The 22,911-nt window shown below is 52.3% G+C and overlaps 1 long non-coding RNA gene across 3 annotated transcripts; it reads left to right on the top strand.

Annotated features, from left to right (window-relative positions):
* The first annotated feature begins 275 nt into the window (after window positions 1–275).
* Window positions 276–14,225, top strand: LOC308177505. 3 transcript variants are annotated; one of them, XR_013939177.1, is made up of 3 exons: window positions 276–1,760; window positions 3,123–3,202; window positions 4,157–14,225. It is a non-coding gene; the product is annotated as an uncharacterized lncRNA (long non-coding RNA). The 3 variants fall into 3 exon arrangements; XR_013939178.1 differs by having other exon boundaries at window positions 3,372–14,225; XR_013939179.1 differs by having other exon boundaries at window positions 3,123–3,560.
* The last annotated feature ends 8,686 nt before the right edge of the window (window positions 14,226–22,911 follow it).

The raw sequence follows: 22,911 nt of genomic DNA, 5'->3' as shown, positions 1-22,911 counted from the left end.
AAATCCAGCAGCCAGCCCAGGTGACCACGGGGTCCATGTGCCCAACATGCTCTCCCTCATTATACGAGAGGCAATTCTGTCCAAAGTAACCTTTAGCAATAATGCTCTTATCAATCCGTGCCCCAGCCTTGTGTCAAAACGAGAGATACAGGGGCAAGGAGAGCAAGCAGAGGTGTTGTCCGAGTAAAGCATCACACAGCTTCGTGCATCTCAGAGCAGAACTAACAGCCAAGTGGGAGTTTGCTCCTGGCACAGTGTGTGGGGGGATCAAGACCATCATGCCAATAAGCTGGAAAAACATGGACATCAGGAACAGACAAAATAATCCTCTCTTTGTCTGTGAAATGTGTGATTTCCCTGACATGGGACCCATTCCCCCAGCGGTACGGAGCCTCACAGGTGTGAGAGCTGCATGGGTGTTCTGTAGCGATGTCTGTCACCAGAGGTATCAGGACAAGACAAGGGACATCAAAGGTTCCTGTGTGAATTTTCCATTCCGTCCTTCCAGGTTTGATTTCCCAGTGGTTTTTTTCCCAAATCTTCCCCTGACCAGGCAAAGTACGTCTGCCTGCAACTGCTCGCAGGGGAGTTGTGTACTGCAAAAGAGGTACCGCCCCCACCCCCCACATCTATTTTTTTTCCTGCTAAAATTCTGGATCCTGACCTGGCCTCAGACAGGAGCCGCACAGGGTGAACCTGCACGTCTGACAGGGTGAAAACCTTTGAACCCCTGAGTTTGGAAGTGTTCAGACCCAGGAATTTGGATTATCAGGATGCTGAGCCATGCAATTTGGACTCGAATGCTTTGCTGCTATTTTATCTATTACTAATTACCCTCCAAAACCCAAACCGTATCACATTATGGCAAGAAATCCTTTGGGATCAGTGAACCATCAGGTGGCAAAGAGAGACAAAGCAAGCGGGGAAGCTCATGGCGTTGGGAGCCGAGGGAGAGCCGAGGAGCCACACACCCCAGGAACGTTTGCTGAGTCCTTGCAAGTCGGGCAAGGAGGGCAGGAGCCGGGAAGCTCTTGGGAAAGTGTCATAAATACCTCCCGATACGCGCCGAGATAGCAGAGCCCGGACAGGCGCTGGCGGCCGCAATCACCCGCCTGTGTCAGAAATTGTTTGTCTTGGTCTTTGTATCGGTAAATGCCCAACCCAAACTCACTGATAAAAGCAGACACCAAAAAAAAAAAAAAGAAAGAAAGAAAGAAAGAAAGAAAAAAAAATAAAGAAGAAAAAAAAAAGAGAGAGAAAACAACCCAGGGACAAGGTCTCCTTGGGCCCCCAATCAACAACAAAAAGGCAGCAAGCAGAGAGCCATTTAGTGAGCATCTCAAAGCTATCTACCGTCTGCTGGAGGGGCTTTAAAGACATCAGATTTGTGTGTTTGGCTCAAGCCAAGCGAATTGTAGTCTAAAGCTTTTCCTTGAATTCAAGGCTGTGTTTACTGCAGTCAGGGCAAGGGGAAGGAGGCAACCCCAAAGCCCTCCCTTCTCCTCTTCCCCCACCCTGCAAGCCCCAGGCTTGAAACTTGATTTAAAAAAAAAAAATACAAGATTGAATTTCAGTTTGCAGGATTAGGGAGACGACTTTTAGGGGCTGCTTGTTGGAAAAAAAGCAAAGCAAAGCAGCTGGGAGGGATTAGGCTGAGCTGGCGTCTGCACTTTCAACTGATTCAATTTTGCTCCACAAGACATTGTATCTGAGCCTTTCTGGAGACTATTCAAAGCAAATCATTTTCATTTTACCATTTGGTAAGTGATCAGAGTCTATTTTTAGTGTCTTGGAAGCGTCGGGTTTTTTTTCTCTCTCCTTTTCTTTTCTTTCCTTTTTTTTCCCCTTTCTCCCTTTTCTTCCACCATTGTGTATCTGCATTTGGGGTATCAAGAATGGGCATGTTTTGAGGGATTGTTTACCACAGCCAGCAGCTCCAATTTATTTTATGCCTCACTTCAAGAAGAAAAGGAACCAGAGAGAGCTTGGAGCTGGCAGATCTCAGGCTCTGCACCAGGTTTTTTTTTTTTTTTTTTTTTTTTTTCAGGTGATTCCTTACAATTTTGGCAAACCCAGCCAGTTGCAGGCAGGTCCCTGCAGCCTGAGGGCTGCTGGCAGGGGTCAGGGTCCCCCACACCAGGCAGGGAGAGGCTGCAGGAGGGCTGGGGGACGGGGCAGCCGCTGGGGGTCCCAGCTGATATTTTTCCAGCTGATCCTTCCCCCCCAGTTGATTTGCTGACCCTGTAATGTTTTGTAAAAACTGTGTTGCCCTTGCTGCATTTGTCACTGGAAAAAAAAAATATATATATATATAATAAGAATATATATAAACACCAGAAAATTATATAATTTTCTATATAATTTTATATATTTTTATACATATATAATTATATATTTTTATATATAATATTTTTTCTGGTATATATATATAAACCAGAAAAGTTTTATAAAAATAAGAAAAGGAAGAAAAAGGGAAGAAAAATGTCCGTACACACTTTGCAGGGGTAGGGGGGAGGTAACTGAGGAAATGCTTTTCCTTCCAGTTTAAATGTACATTGCCACATTGTACTTTTTCTTACATTCCCCTTTACTGAACACTGAATGTTTGCAGAGTGTTATTATTATTTTTCTTTCTTTCTTTTTGTTCTTGGACCTGTTTGGTTTGTTGCTCCATGAACCAAAGGGGTCACAGCGTGGCGATGGGGATGCCACAGCATCATCCTGCACAGCCGGAGCATGTTCCTTGGGCTTTGCATGCCCTCTCCAAAATCACTGCCTGGGAAAGGCTCTTACAAGCAATGGTTAACAACAGTTGTCTTGCTGGCCCTGCCACACAGATTCATTGTGTACCTTTAGGGCAAGTTATTTATTCTCCTTGCGTCTTCCCTTGTACAAAATGCCTGTAGCAAGGAGCAGAAAATGATAAAACGCTTGGGCGTCTTCCTCCCAGACTGTGTCACAAAACAGCAGCTTGCTCCGAGAGCGCCTTCCCCTGCTCCCTAACCCAGGGGTGACAGACAGAGACCTCACTATCAGACACTGCCTTTCCAAATCAGAAAGTCAGCCTCTGGAATACAGTCCCCTGGGATGAACGATTTTCTTTCTTCTCTTTCATTCTCCAGGAGGTGTTTTTCCTATTAGCGATGTCCGTAAAGCACCAGATTTGTGTAACAGCCCACAGCCTGCATCCCAAACAGCGCAGGTGAGTTTATTCAGTTTAGTCTGCCCAGCTGCAAAACAGGGACAGGCATCGTCCCTCCTGGAGGGGCATCCCCAGAGCAGTGTGAGCTCTTTCGGGGGGTGCTGGCAGCATCCCCCATGGGACCACCAGTCCTTAGGGAAGCTCAGGGCTGCCTGTGGTGGGCACCCAGGCTGGCAAGGTGCAGCTCAGGAGGATGGACTGAAGCCACAAGGAGAAATGCAACAAAACACTGCCTCTGCGCTGGGGAGAGGGCAGTGCAGCAAGTCCTAAAGGCACCAGACCCAAAACTGAAGCGAGGTCTGCGGGAAGCGGGGGCACTGACAAGGAGAGCACCCTCTGCCATGAGAAGGAGCTTTAGGTGAGATGGTTTTAGTCTGCTTTTCCTTAAACGGCAAAAAAAAAGGCCTTGTCCTGGTGTCCTGGGCTGAGCCTGTAGCCTGGCCGTGTTTTTGCCAAAGCAACCCCCTACCCCACAGAGCCAGGCAGCAAGAGCTGCTAGGTATTGTAATAGCAACAATTATTTATTCACAAGCTGGAGCAAAGAGGAATCTGCAAGCAGGGGGAGGGAAGGGTGAGCAAAACACAACCTGATCTTGTAAAAAAGTGCCTTAAAAATACCATACATGAAGGTCCTTGTACAAGGCTTTTATTTATCAGTCTGCAGCTAGAAGAGGAGAATGCAATAAGAGCGTGGCACACAGGGAGCTGGGGGTAGGAGGGTCTCTTATAATAAAACAGAACGGGTCTGAACAAAGCAAAAGGTTCTGCTAAACTGATGGTGGCAGATGGCATCAGCCCCACCATGTTCCCCTTCAATTGCGGGAAAATATAGTAAAGCAATTTAATGAAAACGCTTAAATAAGCAAACAGCGCAGTTAATTGAACCCATATGCATTAGGAAGGAAATCTAAAGTATACTGATTCATTAAGTTTTATATAACTGTAAACCCCCAGAACCTAAGAAGGAGTAAGAAGCCATGATGAAGTGCCAACTAGAAGGAGCCCTTCTCCCAAACTTCACTTCGATCTGTTTTGTTATGACAAGAACAAGTGGTTTTAACAAGTACGCCATAAATCAGGAGTGCGCGCCCCAGCCCGGAGTCTTCCAGGTACCAAACTGTGCTGCAAGCTCACATTCCTTTTCTTCTGGTCGGGTTTTTCATTTTCCAAGACAGAAATAACTGGAATTTGGATGCTGCCATCTGCAAGGAAAATGAGTAACAAGGAGCTGGTCCTCGAGGCTGTTATTAGAGCTGTTATTGAAGAAAGCTTACAGCAGGATCTAGACGACGCTCTCCGAGTCTTGTCTAAGCGAAGGCCACAGGTTCGCCACGCCTGGCTTTGGTCTGTAAAACAAAATCCTCTCTTCTGCAGTGACCGTGCCTCTCCGGCCACGACTCGTTGTGCAGAGAGCTGCTGCAGGCGGCAGAGGCAGAGCTGGTTTCTGTCCAGCCGGCTCCTCTCTCCCAGCGAGTACCCTCCGTCTAAAGACTGTCTTGGGGGGAACATAATTCTGGTCCTGCTAAAGCAGGTGATGATAACAAGGCCAGAATCTCACCTACAAATCAGGAAAACTATGGAAAAGTTTGGTTCTGGATTCTCCTTGGACGGTTTGGGCCTGGAGGTACCAACGCTGTTTGCCTCCTTTACCACGCTCTGGCTGGCCTGTGACACCAGGTTCGCTCTGTTTTCAGAACCTGATGTGCTGCAAAGAAAAGCCGGCAAGCAAATGAGGAAAACTTGATCCCAAGCCACAGAAACGACGGCAAACCAGGGTTCAGGGCTCCTGGTGATGCTGATTCGAAGTGCCAGTGGCCAGGAAGGGAAGCCTTCAGTCCCAGCGAACTCTGCCTGGAGGTGAAGGTGAGAGACCTGCAGCCAAGAAGAGTCCCAGGCTGATCTTGGAGCATCCAGGAAAAGAGTCTCAGGCTGACCCTAGGGCATCCAGGCTGGCTTAGGAGGTCTCTGGCAACCCATGAGGGCCTTTCCCATTCATATCTGCCTGCTGATACTCACTACTCAGTGAACGGGGCAGGTAGTAGAAGAAAAAGTTATAACAGCAAAAATAGCAAAATTAAGTTTTCACGCACTAAGGTTGACCAGAGAGGCTAAATCATTGCACAGTGTACCTCTTGGTCCTCAGGGTTAAAATAATAATAATAATAATAATAATAATAATAATAAAGCATAAAGCAAACAGACGTCTTTAAAAAACATATAAAATATTAGTGAAAAATATCTCAATTAAAAAAGAAAAAAAAAAACATTAAAAATAAAGAGATGACTCCTAGAAGGGATTTTCATAGAGGCTTATGAGTGTCACAGTTCCTCACCAGGTGATCCTATGGGGTGTGGGGCTCCCCCGGGGCGATGGGGCCATGAGGATGCCCAGGACACCCTGACCCTGCCGCCCTGAGCACAAAATCGATGCAGCCACCCTCCGAAGGGGAAAGCAACGCCGGTAGGTGAACGCAGCGGTCCCTGTTTGAGTTTCCTGGATGTCAGGCACGGTTAATGCGAGTGAGACAGAGGGAGAGCTGAAGTGTTGGCCCCAATTCAACAAAGCACTTAAGCACGAGCTTAACTGTAAGTGCGTACTTAAGTCCCTCCTCGTGCAGCAGGACATATGTTGACGCCCGCTGAAGCCCGCGCTAAGTGCCTGCTTAAAGTTAAGTGTCTGCTTAAGGGCTTTGTCGGGTCGGGGCTGTTGTTTACTTCCAACAATTGATGTCTCCTGGAATATCCACGTTTCTGGTCGCAAACCTGACACATCTGTTTTCTCTTAGCGTTATTAATAGAGCCCTTCTTTAAAAAATACACGACGAGGCAATCTGTGAAAATCTGCGATCGCTGCTCTCGGGAGAGCAAGTGACCAACAGGTCCTGAGCACGGCCATGGACACCCCCGGTGTTTTTCCCATATGCTATATTTCCATTTTATTCAGAGGAATTTTAGGAGAAGCAACAGAGTTACAAAAAAATCTGGGGTCACCAAATAATTTGAATTTAGCTTGACTAGAAAAAAATGTGCTACTAATGTGAAGAAATCTTGAACTGTCAAAGATTGCTGGTATATAAACTTGTAAATTAATATTTGATTCTCAACATAAGTGTGTGTCAAATTAAGGTATACATGTAAATATCATAAATATACAGTTCTTCTCTTAGAATAGCTGTGTTAGGAAATCCTGAGCTGTGAGAGATTACTGGAATATGGCTTAACACCACCATCAGGCTGCAGAGGGGACGTCTTACAGACATGAAGATAATTCACAGCCTGGGTTCGTCTCAGAGACACGCACCCGTAGCCAGCGGGATCAGCCCCCGTGGAACCAACGCTCCTCCCTGGGCTCCACTGCGGTGTGCCCACCAGGATGCTCTCGGGCTGCTGCGGCAGGTAAGGCACAGAGCAATATTCTGTGGCTCTGCTCATCCTTTTTTAACGTTTATTTTATTATCTCTCCTGCATCCTGCTGTCCTGTGGGAGCAAGGCAGATCACTCCAACACCCCGGGCGGGCGCGGATCCGGCTCAGCCCTCCTGGCCCTGCCAAGCGGTTTCCCGGCGATGCTGGAGACTTAGACCACAATAGAAGGAAATCACTAAAGCTGAATTGCTCCAAGTAAGTCCTCAGCAGGGTTTGACTGGTAAATATTTAACAAGGAGAACTCCCTATCCTCTCCTGGTACGTATTAAACTAATACATTTATTTTAACAAGGGAAATGGTTTCCCCAAGCTCCTGCTCAATTTGAGCCCCCGACTTCTACAAAAGCCTAAGTAAGGGAGGCTTCCTGGGGCTCGGTAATTCACTGGGACTAAACGAGAGATGGCTCCGAGCCACGAACATGGAGCCTGGAGGCAACAGGACCTCCCCAGGGTTGGGGAGAGCTTGGTGCTGGGGCTTCCATGGCCACCCGTCCCCAGAGAGGTCCCCTGCCTGCCTCCAGCATCCCTGCTGCCACCACTTCCCGACCGCTTCAGCCATCTCATGGAGCCGGGTTGATAGTAACTCACTCATGGTTTCCTTGTGCTGGAAACGGTTCCCACACCTCCAGGTGGGTTTTGGGGCTTGGTTGGGGCTTGAGGGTGAGGTCCCGGTCAGAGATGCAATGCTGCCTAAGGTACAAAGCCAAGCAGAGCAGCAGCCTCAGGAGAGCGAGCAGCTCCCGTCCCTGCTCCTGGGCAGGTGGTGCTGAGGCTTCACCCACCCCTGGTCCCACTGCACAGGGCAGAGGGGAACCAGTAAACCCCAAGAGCCAAACACGCCGCACAGACTGATGCAGCAAAAGCTAAAAACCTGCCGTATCTCCTGCTGGTTCCTGACCTGGGCTGCACACAGGCGGGTGCGCAGCGTGCAGGGCTGGCTGTGCCCCCTGTGCTCTGAGCAGGAAGGGGATGGTGGGGCAGGATCAGCCCCATCTCTACGGCGCTGGCACGACCTCTGCGGGTGCAGGCAGGCCCCGAGGCGGCAGGAGGCTCTCCTGCTCCCGCGCTCGCCTTTCTCAGACTTGCCTGCGAGGAAACGAAAAGCTCGGAAAGCAACTCCCAGCTTTGCATCTTTGCTCAGAGCCATCCCATGGCTCCGGCACTTCCACTCTGACTCACGGGCGAGAGGGCAGGTTCCAACAGCTGTGGTCACCTCTGCCAAGGCAATTAGAGCTCCTGGCGTCACGGCCCAAAACTCCCTGGGAAACTTTCCCCCGGCTCAGCTTACCCCAGTTGCTGTGCATGCGGCGGAGGCTCCAGCCCGCGAGCAGCCGCGGGCAATGCCCGGCTTTCCCAGGACAGCGTGGGTGCTTGGAGGTGGAAAGGGCAGATGTAAAACCTCACTGCCTTGGTAAGAGCAAGCTGGTACCACCGAGCATCCTCTGCTCCACAGCCCACGGAGCACAGAGGCTGCCCCTGCATCTCCCTTGGTGCCCTGCAGGTGGGTGGTGTGGAGAACCCCTTGTAGATGGGGCCTTGAGCAGGGAAACATCCAGAAAAAAAACACTTTGGCCAGCATCTGATGCTTTTTGTGCTGCCGTCACATCAACAACATCATGCATGGTCCAACATCATGCCTAGCCTTCATCACCACCAAAAACTAACCCATTAAATGTGCCTCGAGTAACCTCCAAGTATTGCAGTCTGCCTTCAGTCCTTCCCAACATTTAACAAACCTCCCTCTCAGAAAGAGTAGAGACCCATGGAACACCCCTAAGCATTTCCTCACCCTCCTGAGCACGCAGAGACCTCGACCCTGTCCCCCACCTGCCCCAGCCTGTGGCAGGCCAAGGGCTCTCTCCCACCACCGACGGGATCAGCAGGAAAATCCTTTCCTCTTTCTGTTTTTCTGGGACTGTTCTTCCAGCACAGAGCAGCTTGGCAGTACAGTAAATAAGAAACAGATTTCCAAATGTTTTGTTTTACCATTTTCTTCCTCGTAGCACTGGGCGCAGACGCCGAGGACCTGGCTCCCCACGGCCTCCCCCTGGCTGGCCAAGCTCTGCCCCCCGGCAGCCATCCTGCAGGGCGCAGGAGCCAGGCACGGGCACGGTTTCCCAGGCGGGTACAGGGGGCAGAGTGCCCACCTCACCCCCCACCTCATCAGGTCAACACAACGGCACGGACAAGTGCTCGTAAGGGCCCAATTTCTACGCAAAATGGAGAGCTGGAAAGGAAGCACGGCTTCTGGGGCATTCCCCGTGCCACGGATAGCAAGCGGTGCAATGTCCATCGCAGTCCTTTGCTCTCTGGGCCAGGGCTACAGCAGCTTCTGTGCTGGTCTGAGATTTTATTTTGCTTCTTATCCCCAAGGACTTTGCTTCCATGTGCTCTCACACCTCTGAGCATTAATGTCAGGTCTGAAAACTCTGGGACCGACTCTCCTCCCATGCCAGGATCAGTACAGAATAACTTAACCCTGGTGCGCTGGTACACAAGAGGAATATGAACCAAGTAATTCATCTTTTGGCCAGGTAGTTGCCTCTATTACAACATAAATCCAACTGTAGGCCTTTTATTAATCTCCTTCTAGCCGGACTCCCCAGTGGCTGACCCCGGGGAAGTCCCCACCGAGATCAGCCCCTCCTCTGTGAGGATCCTGCAGCTGGGGCAGGCGCTGGGGACGGTTCTGGGTCTTGTGGCATTTATGTGTCAGAGCGTGATGCTACCCGGGAGCCTTGTATCAAACACAGCGTCCCTCTGGAGGGACCTCCTGGGCGGGAAGAGGCCGGACTCACGCAGTAGCACAGTTTTAGAACAAATTTGGAAAGTTCCAAGGAAAATCCTTCTGGGATAGGGTGATCTTGTCAAATAAAGGCTGAACCACACACAGGATGACTAAGTACACAAAACATTCCTCAGCCCGTGTGCTACTCACAGGTCTTTCATCTACTGACATGTCCACAGCCGAAAACCATGGTGCACCCAAGTGACTGTGGAGGGCAGTGATGGTGGGGACGGCCCCGGGTGTGCCTTACACCACCACCCCACCATGATGCCATTACCAGGACCCCTGCTGTCCCCCGTGTCGCTGTCCCACAGCGCTGTGGGGTCCTGCAGCCCCGCAGGAACACACGTCATGAGATCCTGAGGGAGCCAACACCAGCCTCTGGTATGTATGCAAAAGCCTCCAAACGTCTTTATCCTCATAAATGGATATTTCCCTTTTAAAAGCAACGTTTCACACATTGCAGATTAGTTTTCAGAATACATCAGAGCCGCTTAATGAGGCAGATTAGCCCTACACTTGTTTCAGCTAGAGCCAGAAGTGGCAATAATCGCAGTGATCCAGCCTCTACTGCCAGCACGCCTCCGGGCACCCCCAGGAGCTCTTGTGCAAGGCTGACTTGCAAAGCAGGCAGCTAAATTGCGTGCTTCTGCGTTTGGCAATGTCGGCACTCGGCTGCTTGCCACGCTGCTTGGTAATCGCTGAGGATCACGGAGGTGGCATTACGAGTGGAGAGCTCCACAGCAGAGTCTGGAGGCTGCAGGAACCAATGCTGGCATGGAGTAGTTCCCAGCTACTGCTCTCTCCATCAGTGTTTTTTGTTGTTCTTTTGGATTTTTGCTATTACGGCCGTTGCTTCCAAGTCACCCGGAGGAGCAGAGTGAAAGCAGATCAGCAGCACCGCTGCTACAGGGGACGATCCCTCCTGTAGCCACAGCCACAATGGGAGGGAGGACCCCGAGCTCAGCACCTTCCACGTTGGGCTCTCAGCTCCCAGCTATGCTTCTCCCAGTGTGGGCGCCCCTTCTGAGCCTGGAGCTGAGCCTGGAGCTGCAGACACAGGTGCACGCAGCCTATGAGCAATAGGCCTAGGCAAAGAAGTTACGGTGGGCAGGGGGTTGTATTAAATAGACACGATCCTGTTGGGTTATAAGACAAAATCAGCATCACCCTGCTTAGTGACTTAGGAAGTAATTAAGAGTGGTTTTATAGGTACAAGTTCCCGCTGTGCAATAGACCAGTAAAACCATGTCTGAGTCTTCTGATGGACGCATGCGAGGACGCGTGTGACACGCGGGCAGGGCTCGTGCCACGGGTGTGCCTGCGCCTGCTCATCCCCAGCCGGTCAGAAAGCCATCGGGCACTTTATACGGACCCAAATCCCTGCTCACGTCCACCCAGTACATACACGGCCATGGCTCCATCGGGGCTTTGTGGGCCAGCTTGGACAGCAGTGCCCGGGGACCCCTCATGTCCCTAGGGGCTGGCCACTGCAGCCTGCAAGCAGGGCTTCCAGGATCGGAGGCAACCAGCAAGAGCCAGGCATTTCCTCAGATCCAAGTTTCACTCTTTAGTAGCTCAACATTAGCAGGACGGGCAGGAGGACACTTCCAAAACTCCAGAATGAACGGCAGGGATGGGACCCACCAAGGCTCGAGTCCCTCCTTCCCCAGGGCTCGAGAGCCAGCCTCCTGCTGGCAGAGCAAGGCGACGTTTTTCCACGCCGGTTTCAACCATTAATTATCATCTCTACAAAACCCTCGCAGGCTTCCAAAGCTATGTAAACAGAAGTGAATTAAAATTATTTTTTCCATCGCTGTTTAAAACGTGCGATGTTTTCTCTAAATGGCCCCACGAGCAGAAGGCAGAGGGTGAGGCTGAAGCGGCCCCCTGGAGCCCGGCCAGGCCCCAGCCAGTACTTTATATTTCACTCCGAGCTGGTCGGAGCGGAGGTTTAAGAGGCTTTGAACACAAACAGCGCGAGGTTAGCTAAGTCCTGCTTTGACCAGCGCTGAGCGTTGGAGACATAAACAGATTTCATTTGAACTGGGCTTAATGTAGCTGGGTTTACAGACCCGCAGCCGATGTCGACATACATCAGGGGTGTTGTATATTTAGCGTGGTCCAACGGCAAGGGCGAGCGCGGCAATTCGTAGCCGTGTCCCCGCGCCGCCACTGACCCCTGCACCCCTCGGCAATCCCGGCCCTTCCTTTATCTGCAAAATGGAAAGAGCTGACCTACTTCACAGAGCAAACCTGGAATCAATTAATGTCTAGCCTGCATTTAGGAGAGGCAAAACACTATATAAACATTATGTATCATTTAGCTTCTGAGGAAAAGCCATCGCCTGACAAAAGGGGCCTCTCTTCTTTATTTTATGGAGTCCGGCTTACACTGGTACAGCCCTCCTGACTTCTTTGACCTGGTCCTAATTTACACCGGCCCGAAGAGCAGGAGAAGCACACTCACAAATACATTAATTTTCCTCATTAATATGTGGGGTCTCTTTGCTGAGCACCCACAGCTCTCACTTGGCTGCCCTAGGACAAAGCCGAGGCGCAGCATCATGCTGCGTGATGCTCGGCCCTTGGGCTCTGGTTTTTGGCCACTTTAGCAGAGAAATTGGGTCATTTTTGGAGAGGAGGAGCTGTGTGCCCAGCTCGGGGGGGCTGTATGGCACAGAGGGAGGGGAAGCAGCGCTATGAAGCTGCCTGCCCAGGTGAGTCCTCCAGCCCCTGAAATGCAGCCTGTCTCCTAGCAAGCCTCCTGCTCCCTGCAGGTTATTTTATGATTTACAGGTTGCTCTGCCCACGTACCGCACGTCCCCAGGTGCCATACTGCAGCCTGTCCGCTCTCCATCCTGGTATTGAGGCTTTTTGCACCCAAAAAGCAGCCCATGGCACACACCTCGCCCCAGCCCTCTGCAGCTCCCAACCTGGGACACACACACACACTGCTCCCCAAACCGACAGGCTGAGAGGGCTCTTCCAAAGCAGCAACATTTCTGGCCATCAGGCACGGCCACAAGTATTTTAAGGAATCTGAACGACTTGAGAGTGCTTTGCCTTTTCCAGCTGCGAATCAGAAACCCATCAGCAGGGTGGAGGTTTTAACACTCTCCACCTTTTTGGTCATTACCTCCAATTGCTGTCCTCTACTTTCATCCTGAATCACACATCAGTATCCCAATATCCCTGCTGCACTTCCCTGGCCTTAGACTTTTATTTTCAGTTTACAATTAACCTCAGACCATTTATGACTGGCATCCTTTTGCACTGTTTGCTGTCCCGCAGTCTCTGCCTCCCGTGTGCCATTTTCTCAGCCCGCCTGAGCCCTTCTTATAAACACAGGGAGGCTTAGGATTGTTTTACACATTACACAAAAGTTTTATCTTACCACTAAAATAATGAAAAGCAGGATTACCACCAGCCCGCATCCCGTGCTGGGGACACCCAGCTGCTCGGGCACGGTGCTGCTGGCAGTGACATCGACAGTAGGGCAGTGACGCTGTCCCACTGACGTCTCAGTCCTACCCACCTTAGAGGGATTTGTTAATTCAGATAAGCAAAGTTCCTGTAACCTTGGCATTATCAGCTTTGGAGCCTGCAGAAACTCTCTCTCGGATGAGTGTTTGCTTCCCCCTGTCCTTGGAGAAGGCACAGGAGCAAACCTGCGCTTCGGATAAAATCCCAGGTGATGCACAGGGACCTGCACGGGCACAGGGGTTACCTGCAGAAAAAGGGAGGAGAAAAAATTTAAATAATGTATCAGCAAGAGAATTTACCTGGAGATTGCGGAAACAAGAAGCACATGCAATATTTCTGGAGGGATGGGCGGTGAGGGCACGCAGCAGGAAGGCCTGGTACCTGCACTCCTCCGCGTGCCTGGCTTGGTGGAGCGCATCCCATATAGCTGTCAGGGAAAAGCAGGTTTTGATCTAGTCCCTCCCCCAAAAAGGCCACATCGTGTACTAGAGCACCACATGTGTTTCCATCATGTCGGGGAAGTTTTAGGAAGTATCCCTCATAAAACGCAAAATTATTACAAACGAGAACATGAAAAACAAATTCAGCAGGATCTCATGTCAGGGGTTTCTCTCCAGCCCTTTTACGAGGAGCTCCCATTGCGGATCCGAGCCCCCTCGGGACGCTCGGGGCCCGGGGCCGCCGCCTGCTGCTCTGCTGCCAGCGGTGCCACGAGGGATGGGGCACAGTGCTGCTGGTGCTGGTGCTGCTGGGATTTACGGGGATGTTTTCTAGATGTTCCAGCCCCCAAACCCAGCACCCCCGGGTGCTTTCATCCCCCTCCAACTCTGATTTCTCGGTTCCTGACACCGTGTGCCGGCAGGGAACAGTGTGGCAGGTAAGCAGAGATGTGCGAGCGCGCCCCGCTCTGCTAATCCCGGCTGTCTGCACAGCCAGAGCAGGTCACGGTGGCTCGTCCCTGTCACCTCGGGCGGGTCGAGCTCTGCGCTCACCGCCGTCGTGCTGTGGAGCTGTACCTGTGAGCAGTACGCCCCGCACCACAGGGCTCCTCTGGCCTTACCCGAGGCCACGTGGCTGGGTGTGCGTTAAAACCATCGGATGGATCCGAGCAGGTTACTCGAGGATGCCAAAGCGTACCCCAGCACAGAAAGGAGCTGCTTCATGGCGAGATATTATGCCCCACTTCCTTAGCACGGTTCTGCTTTCTGTGGCTCCAAGCAGCCCCTTAGTTTCCCCTAGCAGAGCTTTTAATTTGTCGTCTTCTCGTCCGACATATTTTTCTTTCATCTCTCTCGATAAGCCAGCAAGTTCACAGTAGAGAAGCTGCAACCTGCAGTGAGAGAAGAGCACGGTAAAAATATCCCACTAGCAGCTGGATCGCGTTCAAATACCATGCGAAATGCCAGGGTGTAAGGCAGACAGAGAGCAGCACCCCCTCAAACTCCGCTCCCTTCGCCCGGGGGGTGAAAAGCTCCCACTGATTCTGCATGAGCCCTTGCTCCGCAGATTTTCTTTAGCGTCCTTTTATCTATTTTTGTCCCCAAAATCAGATGTGAACGGCAGAAGTGCAGCCTGGGACTGGATCAGCAACATGTGCATGTGCACAGAGGAAGATTTTGGGAAGCATTAGTCCTGACCCGCGCGTTCAAATCACAGGGGGAAAAGTAATATTCAGACTCCTGAGAGGAACCTGGGTTGCTTGGGGAACGGGGAAAAAGGGAATTTTGGAAATAACGGGGTCTATGGCAGAGGTGGGCGCTGTGGCCGGGCAGTCTGCAGCTCTGCAAGCGGAGGGCAGGGGAAGCAGCTGAAAAGGTTGCAGAACGCCAGGCCAGACCGCAGCTCGGTTAAACAATAGGTACCAAGCTGTGATCACAGGCTTGCATCGCATTAAGGTTAACCCAAGACATGTAAAATTCAGCAGTCCCCATTTGGGGGATTTGTGGGAGGATTTTCTGGTTACACGGTTTAAACTAAGTGCCTGGGGTTAGGCGTTTCCCTCAACGGGATGCCGAGAGTCCACTGCCGAGGCAGAGCTCCGGCCAGCCCGTTCCGGCGCTGCAGGCAGAACAGCCCCGTGCTCCTGCCTCCCCACCTCCTGAATTCGGGGACAAACACCTCCTCCAGCCCCACTGCCCGAGAGTCCGGGACATGCTCCTGCCTTCTCCCAGGGATGCTGGAGGAGAAGCACGGGGGCCCTGCCGGGAGGGTGGAGCCCAGTCAGGGCTCCAATTCAACTCAACGTTGAATTTACCAGCCATAAACTGAGCACGCTGGTGACGGACCCACGTCCTGCGTGCTCACGGCCCGATCCCACAAGGGCACTGAGTCCTTTGCAGGCTCTCCCAGGAGCTGGGAGGTGTGGGAAAAAACCAGTCCTGTTTCTAGCATGTGCCATATATTGGGACCTTCCTAGGCTCTCAGCACTGCTCGTGCTGACGCCAGCAGCATTTTCCTCAGGGACTACAGCCTCAAAACGCTCACCTCTTCCAAAGAAATAACTCGGTACATCAAAAGGGCATCTTTTTTTTTTGTGACTTGGAGTCTCTCTCATGCTCAACATTATTGACCTGGTCGTTTCGTAACCCCAGAGGCTCCGAACCACCAAACACAGGTCAGTAAATGGGATGCTGAAACAAACCCCCCGTAACGATGGTATCAGAGTGACACAACCTTTTTGATGTCCTCCGCCAGCAAACTGAACTCTTTAAACGGAGTGATTTTCTGGGGTGAAAAAGAACAAGCCCAGGAAACAAAACACTGCTGGCGAGGAGGAGGTGACATGGGGCTGTCACCTGCCAGCCCCTCCGTGGGCTTTGCACCAGCTGCGGGCTGGCAGCGGGGCCACCTGCACCCCATCCCCACGGGGCTGTGGGATCAGCCAGGCTGTGTCCTGGTGCAGGAGGTCCCAGGGGGTCCCCAGTGCCCCTGCAGGTCCCACAGCTCTGCTGGCACCCCGAGCCACAACCCAGAGCACCCCCCCCCAAAACCGGTGCCTCCGGCCAGTCCTGGAACCAGCGGCTCTCTGGCCCGAGGGCAGGAACCACCGAGCCATCCTGAACTGATTATTTTCAAATTACATTTGCTAAAAGCAACCAAGAGCAGAAGAGTCGGGGGAAACAGAGAGTCACGTCGCTCTAATCATTTACATTTCAGTGACAGCTTTATGCATTTATTTCAAGTCAGCTTTGCAGAAGCCCTTTGTCAAGCAGTGTGAAGCTCTCCTATGGGCTCCGCAGGGTGAGTTCCCAGCCCCTGGTAACATTTTGGATACTTGGCATCACCGGGCTGTGCAGGGAGGAGCGCGACCTCCCTCGAGCACCGGCAGAGAGCGAGTCCAAGGCCCTTCTGGACAGGGCTCTTGGCTTGACATGACCTGAAAGGATTTCTTTAACTTCTCTTTGAAGTTAAACAAACTCAGACTAAACACATCGAAGTTGATTAGGAGTTCTCCTAGACCTTTGTAATGTTTTAACCACTCTGAGCCATCGCAATACTTCCAGCTGCACATGCGATGATCCCACCAAACTGACCCACGGATGCTACAGCCTGCTTTATTATAATACAGGGGGGGAGGAAAGAAAAGGAACTTATTCCCCTGCTGAAGAGGGCTCATCCATACCTCACCCTATTAAGCAGCACCAAAAATGTGCAGAGGCTGCTCCCAGCCCGCAGCTGCCCGCAGCCCACCTGCCGGAGTGTGACTTCGCTCACGTTCGCCCTCTGCTTTCTCAGGATCTCCTTTTTCTTGGCCCAACAGGCAGCCGCCTCCTCCGCCTTGCGATTGCGTTCGTACTCCTGAGTGAAGCCCTGCCAACGCAAACCACGGCGATGGGGCCTCCGAGCGCCGCCGTGCAGAGCTCGCCGACCTCGCTGGAGTTAACCACGAGTGCCACGAACTGTTGAAGAGGACGAGGTGGCCCAGCAAGACGAACGTGGTGATGAACAAGGAGCTCCTGCTACACCCGTACCTCCCCACTCCTTTCTGCAAGTCCATCCAACCATCAGCCTGCAAATGTATTTAAGCAGACCAGGGGTTGCTTCCAAACCACAGCATAACTCACAAGCCGTATGAAGTCTTTCTCTTCTTTTTCTTCCTTTTTTTTTAAATTGAACACGGTTTCTCTGTTCCTCAGAGGTTCGGGTTTAGCTCAGCTAGCACAGGCCTCGTTGCTGTTGGCTTGGGAGATTTTTCCCCTCTGAATTTGCAGCACCAGGTGGGGAAGTTTGTGTGTCAAAGGAAATTCTCCCAGGGATCTGGAACATGAGCTCACTGAAGAGCAGTGCACGCTCCCCCTGCTGCGCTCACAGGTTGGTTGAAGGCCTCCAGCAGCACTCCAAGGTCCAGAGTTCGTCATTTGGCTGAGGCAGCCTGGAAAATGCTGTGCTGACAGTCACTGAACCAAAGCCTGCGAAGAGGGCAGTGGGGATGTTGCTGACTGTGCCATGAATAACCAAGGGTGAAGACGTTCCGGACTCACGGCCGTGCTGTTGGGCTTTGTGCTGAGATGGGTGAAAGCAGCAAAGGCGTTTTACATAAAACCACCCCAAGCACTGTGTTTCTCCATCTGCTCTTGACCTGCCAGTGTCTTCAGCAGCTGCTTTGCCCCTGTGCTTTCACAGTCGGGAGCAAGCTGCTTTAAAACACCTCCGCTGCACCCAGAAAAGGCGCTCAGCAGCTCGCAGCATCCCCATGGGCTTTAGCATGGATTTTAGCCCAATTTTGCACGAATGCCCAAGGCGTTGGTGAACACCAGCACCACATGATGCTCAGCCACAGATGCCATAGTCCTGGCCCTGAACATACAGCTTGAAACCCACCAAGAGCAAGGTGCCAACCACTCCGAGCACAGAGGAGGTGATGCCGAGCCCCACCAGCAGCATCCAACACGAGGACAACCCACGCAGAAGCATCTCAAAATCAAAGCAGCAGTCCAAGAGCCATCCCATCTGGTCCAAGCTCCCAGGGGATGGAGGAGCCTCTGCCTACCCACCCCTCCTGGAGGGACTCGCGGGGACCCAGCACCGCTCGCCCCAGCATTTTTGCCAAGTTGTGTCACGGCGTCGGGCAGGTCGGGGCCGTGGAACGCGGTCGTAAAGAAAAACAGCCACCCAGAGCCGGGGTGACGAGAGGGCCGTAAAACGCTGCCGGCAGCGGCGGTGCCTCCCGCGCGGGACCGTCACCGCTGCCCATTGCCCAGGCGGCTCCGGGAACCGCCCCGGAGCCCTCTGAGCTTTTATTAAGAAGGAGCTTTGTGGCCCGCAGGCTGCACAGGTAGTAAACTACCTCGGAATTAATCCCAAATATATTTTTTAAAAAAGCAGAGAAGTCGATTTATTTTTATTTTTTCTTTTCAAAGAACAGCTTGGCGTTCTTAAAGTTTATTTTGAAATCGAAAGAAAGATGAATGGGGCCTACACTAGAAGAGGGATTGCAGCTAACAGAACGTCTCTGTATGGAATACAACAAGGAAATTATTTCCTCAAGGTGGAAATTTATTGCTCCAAGGTGGAAGGCAGAGTGTTTTAAAGAGGTTTTTAATTAATAAAGGGAAAAGTGCCAAGAATGTGTTGCATGTTTGAGCTCTCTGCCTCAAATACTGCTAACCTGTTGAGGGCTAATTTAGACTTCAATTAATAAATTACTATATACACGGAGAATAAACAGCCTCCCGCACCTTCAGCAAAATGCATTTAGACAGCCCTATCACGTTTTAAACCAAATGTTAAGCCAAGAGGTGCTGTCCCTTGGGATGCCAAATGGCCCAGGGCTCTTGTCCCCCAGGTCAGGACACCAAGGTGGGCACTGGTGCCCTGGGGTGGCAGAGCAGCGGCGTGGCAGGGCTGTGCGGGATACTTCAAGCACCTCTGGAACAGGAAAGGACTCTTAGAGCCTAAAGGATTTTCCTCTTCAGTATTTTTTTTCCCCAAATAATGCCATTAGAGGCGTTCATGCCCAAAGTCAGGATACGATTTCCCCGTGGCCCCGGTCCCTTAGGTGCTAAGTCCCGTTGACTTCCATCAAAACTTGGTTTTGCACGGACCAGATTTTCATAGGCGTTTAGGCTCTTAAACCTGCAGATCTGTGCCACGTGCGATTTTTCAAAGCACCTCAATATTTTAAGCGCCTCGGGGGAGAACGGTGCCAAATCTTACCCTACAGCTCTTACTCCCAGTCCCCAGATGTGGCATCTTGGGGCAGCGACTTCCACGAGGCAAATGTGCACTGCAAGGCTCAAACCAGCACGCACACGTGTCCTGACCCGATGCAAACATCTTCCCCATCCTGCCACATGTCCGCATGCCCCTTTATTACCAGCCAGCCCAGACAGGAGCATCTGATTCACCACGCCAAAACCACTCATTATTTCATGCACTTCTCCATGTCCCCTCTCCCGGTGACACAGAATAATTAACATATAAAAGTCTGGTGATAAGTGAAGTTTACGATCCAAACCAGTGGAATGAAGGCTCAGAAGTGAACGTTATAAGAGCCCTGTGCCCATAAACATCCCACTTCTGGTGGGCTACCCAGCCAATTAATCACACGCAGAAATGCTGGCGGAGCATTCATTGCCCACATAAGCTCCTTGCTGAAAAACAAACCTCCAGAGCTGTCAGGAGAATAGTAAGTAGGAGATGGCGTGCTGGAGAGAAAAATACACACCGACCAAGAATAGGACGTGACCTGGATTTTACAGGGTGGTGGGGGTGGGTTTTTTGTTTGTGTGTCTGCTCTGCTGTAGTAAAAAAGAAAATCTCTCCCCTCTGTGGGGGAAGGAGAAACAGGGGAAATAAATGACGGCTGAGTCCATCAGAAAATCAGGAATTACTCATTTTTCACCTTGATTTCTGAGCTACTGCAAGCATCAGCCCCTCTTGGGCCACGGCAAAGTGCTGGGGGGCGCTCGCTGTTAGTGGTATCGGCCAGAACTGGCCCCCTCCTTTGGGTCTGGATGGATTTATTTACACAAGGTGACCATAAGGAAGGGGAAGGGCTCTTGTGGCCACGGGGTCGAAGTCCAGGTAGACGGCAGAGGTGAGGACGATGGCGTCCAAGATGCTGCAGCCCCTCGTCCCGTAGCCGCTGGTCTCCACGTGCAGCTTCAGCAGGGGCTCGGCGCAAACAGAGAAGAAAATCGCGTCTGCCAGCAGCACGGAGATGAGCCCGGGCAGCGGCTGGACCCCGCGTGCCACTTCCTTACCCAGTTCCCGGTTTCCTTATCCAGCTCCCAGTTTCACATCAAACACCCACAAGAACCAGCTCCTGCCCCTAGGGACCATTTCAAATCCAGCCAAGCTCCCCCCACCACTGGGAGGGCTCTGGTCACATCCCAAAGCGTCCCCACCGACCCTGGACACGCTCCCCGTGCTCCCGCACAGCCGGCGGCTGCGGTCGGAGCTTTCTGCAACATCCGAGCCCGTGGCTGGGTTTCTGACGTTAGCCAGGCCCGGCTCTGTATTACTGGGAGACGTAATTAAGGCACAGAGGCTGGCGTACAGTAGCTGGCTTGTAGGAGACAAGAGAACCAGGGACTGTGACCACCAGGGATTTTCAGTGTGAAAATTGAGTATTAAAAGGGCGCTTAAAGGTAGGTGTGCCAAAACCGCGGGGGGGGGGGGGGAAGAGCCGCCATGGAAAGCACCAAACAGTTGTGTTTTAAGAACAATAATTATCGAATTAGTGGAGAGGTTTGAAGCTTGCCTCTGAAATGAAGAAAGGCCATCCTAAATGGACTTGGCACCGCGTGTACCTGAGCTGGAAGAAGCGAGGGAATCTTTCATCCGCATCATGGAGAGAAGGGAAGGGTTTAGTAAGAGAGCTGGAGATGTCTCATCCACCCTGGGAAGTCTGGAAGCTCCGCGGTCCCCCCGTGAAGCGGCCGGCTGCTCCTCCATGGGGAATTTTACTGTCTGATGCCACCGCCTTACGAGGTCGCCTCCAGCCGAGGGGAACACACCGGGGCCAGCTCCAGGATAAACAGAACTTCTGCGCTACAAGCACCACAGGCAGACGCTGATTATTCTTAATTAACCGGGTTCGCATCACTGAATAGTTTAGGCAAACAATACGAATTTTGGCTAGAGATTTATGGAAATTGTTATTGGCAAAAGTGCTTTTAATCCAGCGCTGGACCGGGGGCAGATCACAGGGGCACTGACAGCCTCCCAGGGGCTTTGCCTCCTCCAGCCATGGTTGTGTTTTAGCTGAACTCCTAATTTGTTGAAAACGACTCAAAAATGAGAGCCTCTCTGTCTGCACGGGGAAGCTCGAGCACCTCTCCCGTGCCCCAGCATATTTCTGAGCCCGAAACAGCCCTGGTGCAACCTGAAATTACGCCAGCACCTCCGAGGAGCATCATCACGGCAGGGAGCTGCCTCTTTTGTGGCCGGACACTGCCCAGCTCCTCAGCGTAAGGCACACGGCGGCTGTTTGGCAGCAACACGTCCGTTATTGAGGAGTGAGGAGCCAGCAGGAGACCCTTGGCCGCGGCGTCCCCAGCGCTGCCCAAGCCGGCTCCGTGCTGGGATGCTTGGAAGCCCCCAAACCTCCCCACACACCCACGTCCTGTCCCTGGGGTGGAAACCTGCACCAGCATCAGCGGCCACACGCTGTGTGCTCGAGCTTTGCGGGGCCATCCTCTTCCTGCTCCCACCGTCTGCCCTGGGGAAGGTGCAGGAGCCCAGGCACAGCCTCCGCTCGTGCTGCAGCCCCTCCTGCAGCTCCTGCGGCCCCGCAGCCCGTGGGGCTGGCCCGGCTCGAACCGGAGCCTCGCTGGCAGCCGTGCCTGGGCTATTTCCAAAGTCCGTTCGCAGGCGAGTTGTCAGCTCCTCACCGAAGGGTCCAACTCTGCAACAGATCTTCAGCATGAGTAGCGCTTACATAAACACGGGCTTTGATGTCTGCGCGATAACTCACATCCATGTTTGCTTTCTGCCTTGTTTCTTCGGGGAAAAGAGAAAGGGAATTAACGACTGCCAATTTATTCCGGTTAGTCAGCATCTCCGTGCCTGCTCTCCTGGCCGCACTGCGAGCACTTGTTCCAGGACACACACACGTGCTTGCCTTATCCTGAGGACAACAAATACTTGGTGCTTGATGCAAACGACCGTGAAAAACTGAAACTAGCTCACACAGATGATCTCGTTAGCTCCAGTTAAATGGCAACTGGTTCGTTAACCTGAGGTTGGAAAGGCCAGAGGAGGCGCACACAACTACCAGAAGCTGCGGAAAGCTTGAGGCCTTCAAAACTGTTCTGCAGGCACAGGGAGCACTCGCAGGCAAGGAAGAGCCCTCACGTTGGGCCAGGAGGAGGCCACCTCGCAGCTACATCCACTGCGACCGTGGCAGTTTGCTGGGCCCCGGGCTCCCATTTTGGGGAGAGGACGGGGTAATTCTGGTCCTGCTCCAGGGGCTGCCCTGCGAAGGTGCCATCCCCACGGGGGGCTGAGCAGCAGCAGCCCCGAAACTCGCGGGACCCCAGCAGTGACCCCAAGCAAGGAGCATGCTGCAGGCGTCCTTCACGCTCTGCTCTCAGCCTCGTGGGTTAGCTTTTTAATTTCCTGCGCCCGCGGAGCAGCGTCGGAGGGGCTCGCAGGGGCCGTGGGGTGGGCTGGTAGGGGGGGGGGGGCACAGCGAGGGAACGGCCAAGGTGTGGGAAGTAGTTCTCAAGGTGAAGGCTGTTTTGAGATCGATTATCCATGCCACAATCAGCCTTAAAGCAAAAAAATAATAATTAAAAAAAAAATACAAGATGAAGACAAAAAGAAGACAAGATAGATGATGAAGACGAAAAGAAGATAAGATGAAGAAGACAGGAAAGGGGAAAGGGAAAAGGAAAGGGAAAATTCCTCTTTCCAGAGGAATATTTGACCTGGTGGCTGCTAGCCATGCGCTGCACCTCACAGTAAGCAGGGAAACCTTATTGGTTTGTAAGAGCAGAGCTGTCCCACATGAGGGTGGGATCCTGCAGGCTGATGGGGAGCAGGCACCAGCACCAGCCCGGCGC

The sequence above is a fragment of the Anser brachyrhynchus genome, assembly GCF_964034855.1.
Source record: "Anser brachyrhynchus genome assembly, chromosome: 14".
Lineage (NCBI taxonomy): Eukaryota > Metazoa > Chordata > Aves > Anseriformes > Anatidae > Anser > Anser brachyrhynchus.
Note: the sequence above shows the minus strand (reverse complement) of the source record. Positions and strands in the feature narration are given on the sequence as shown.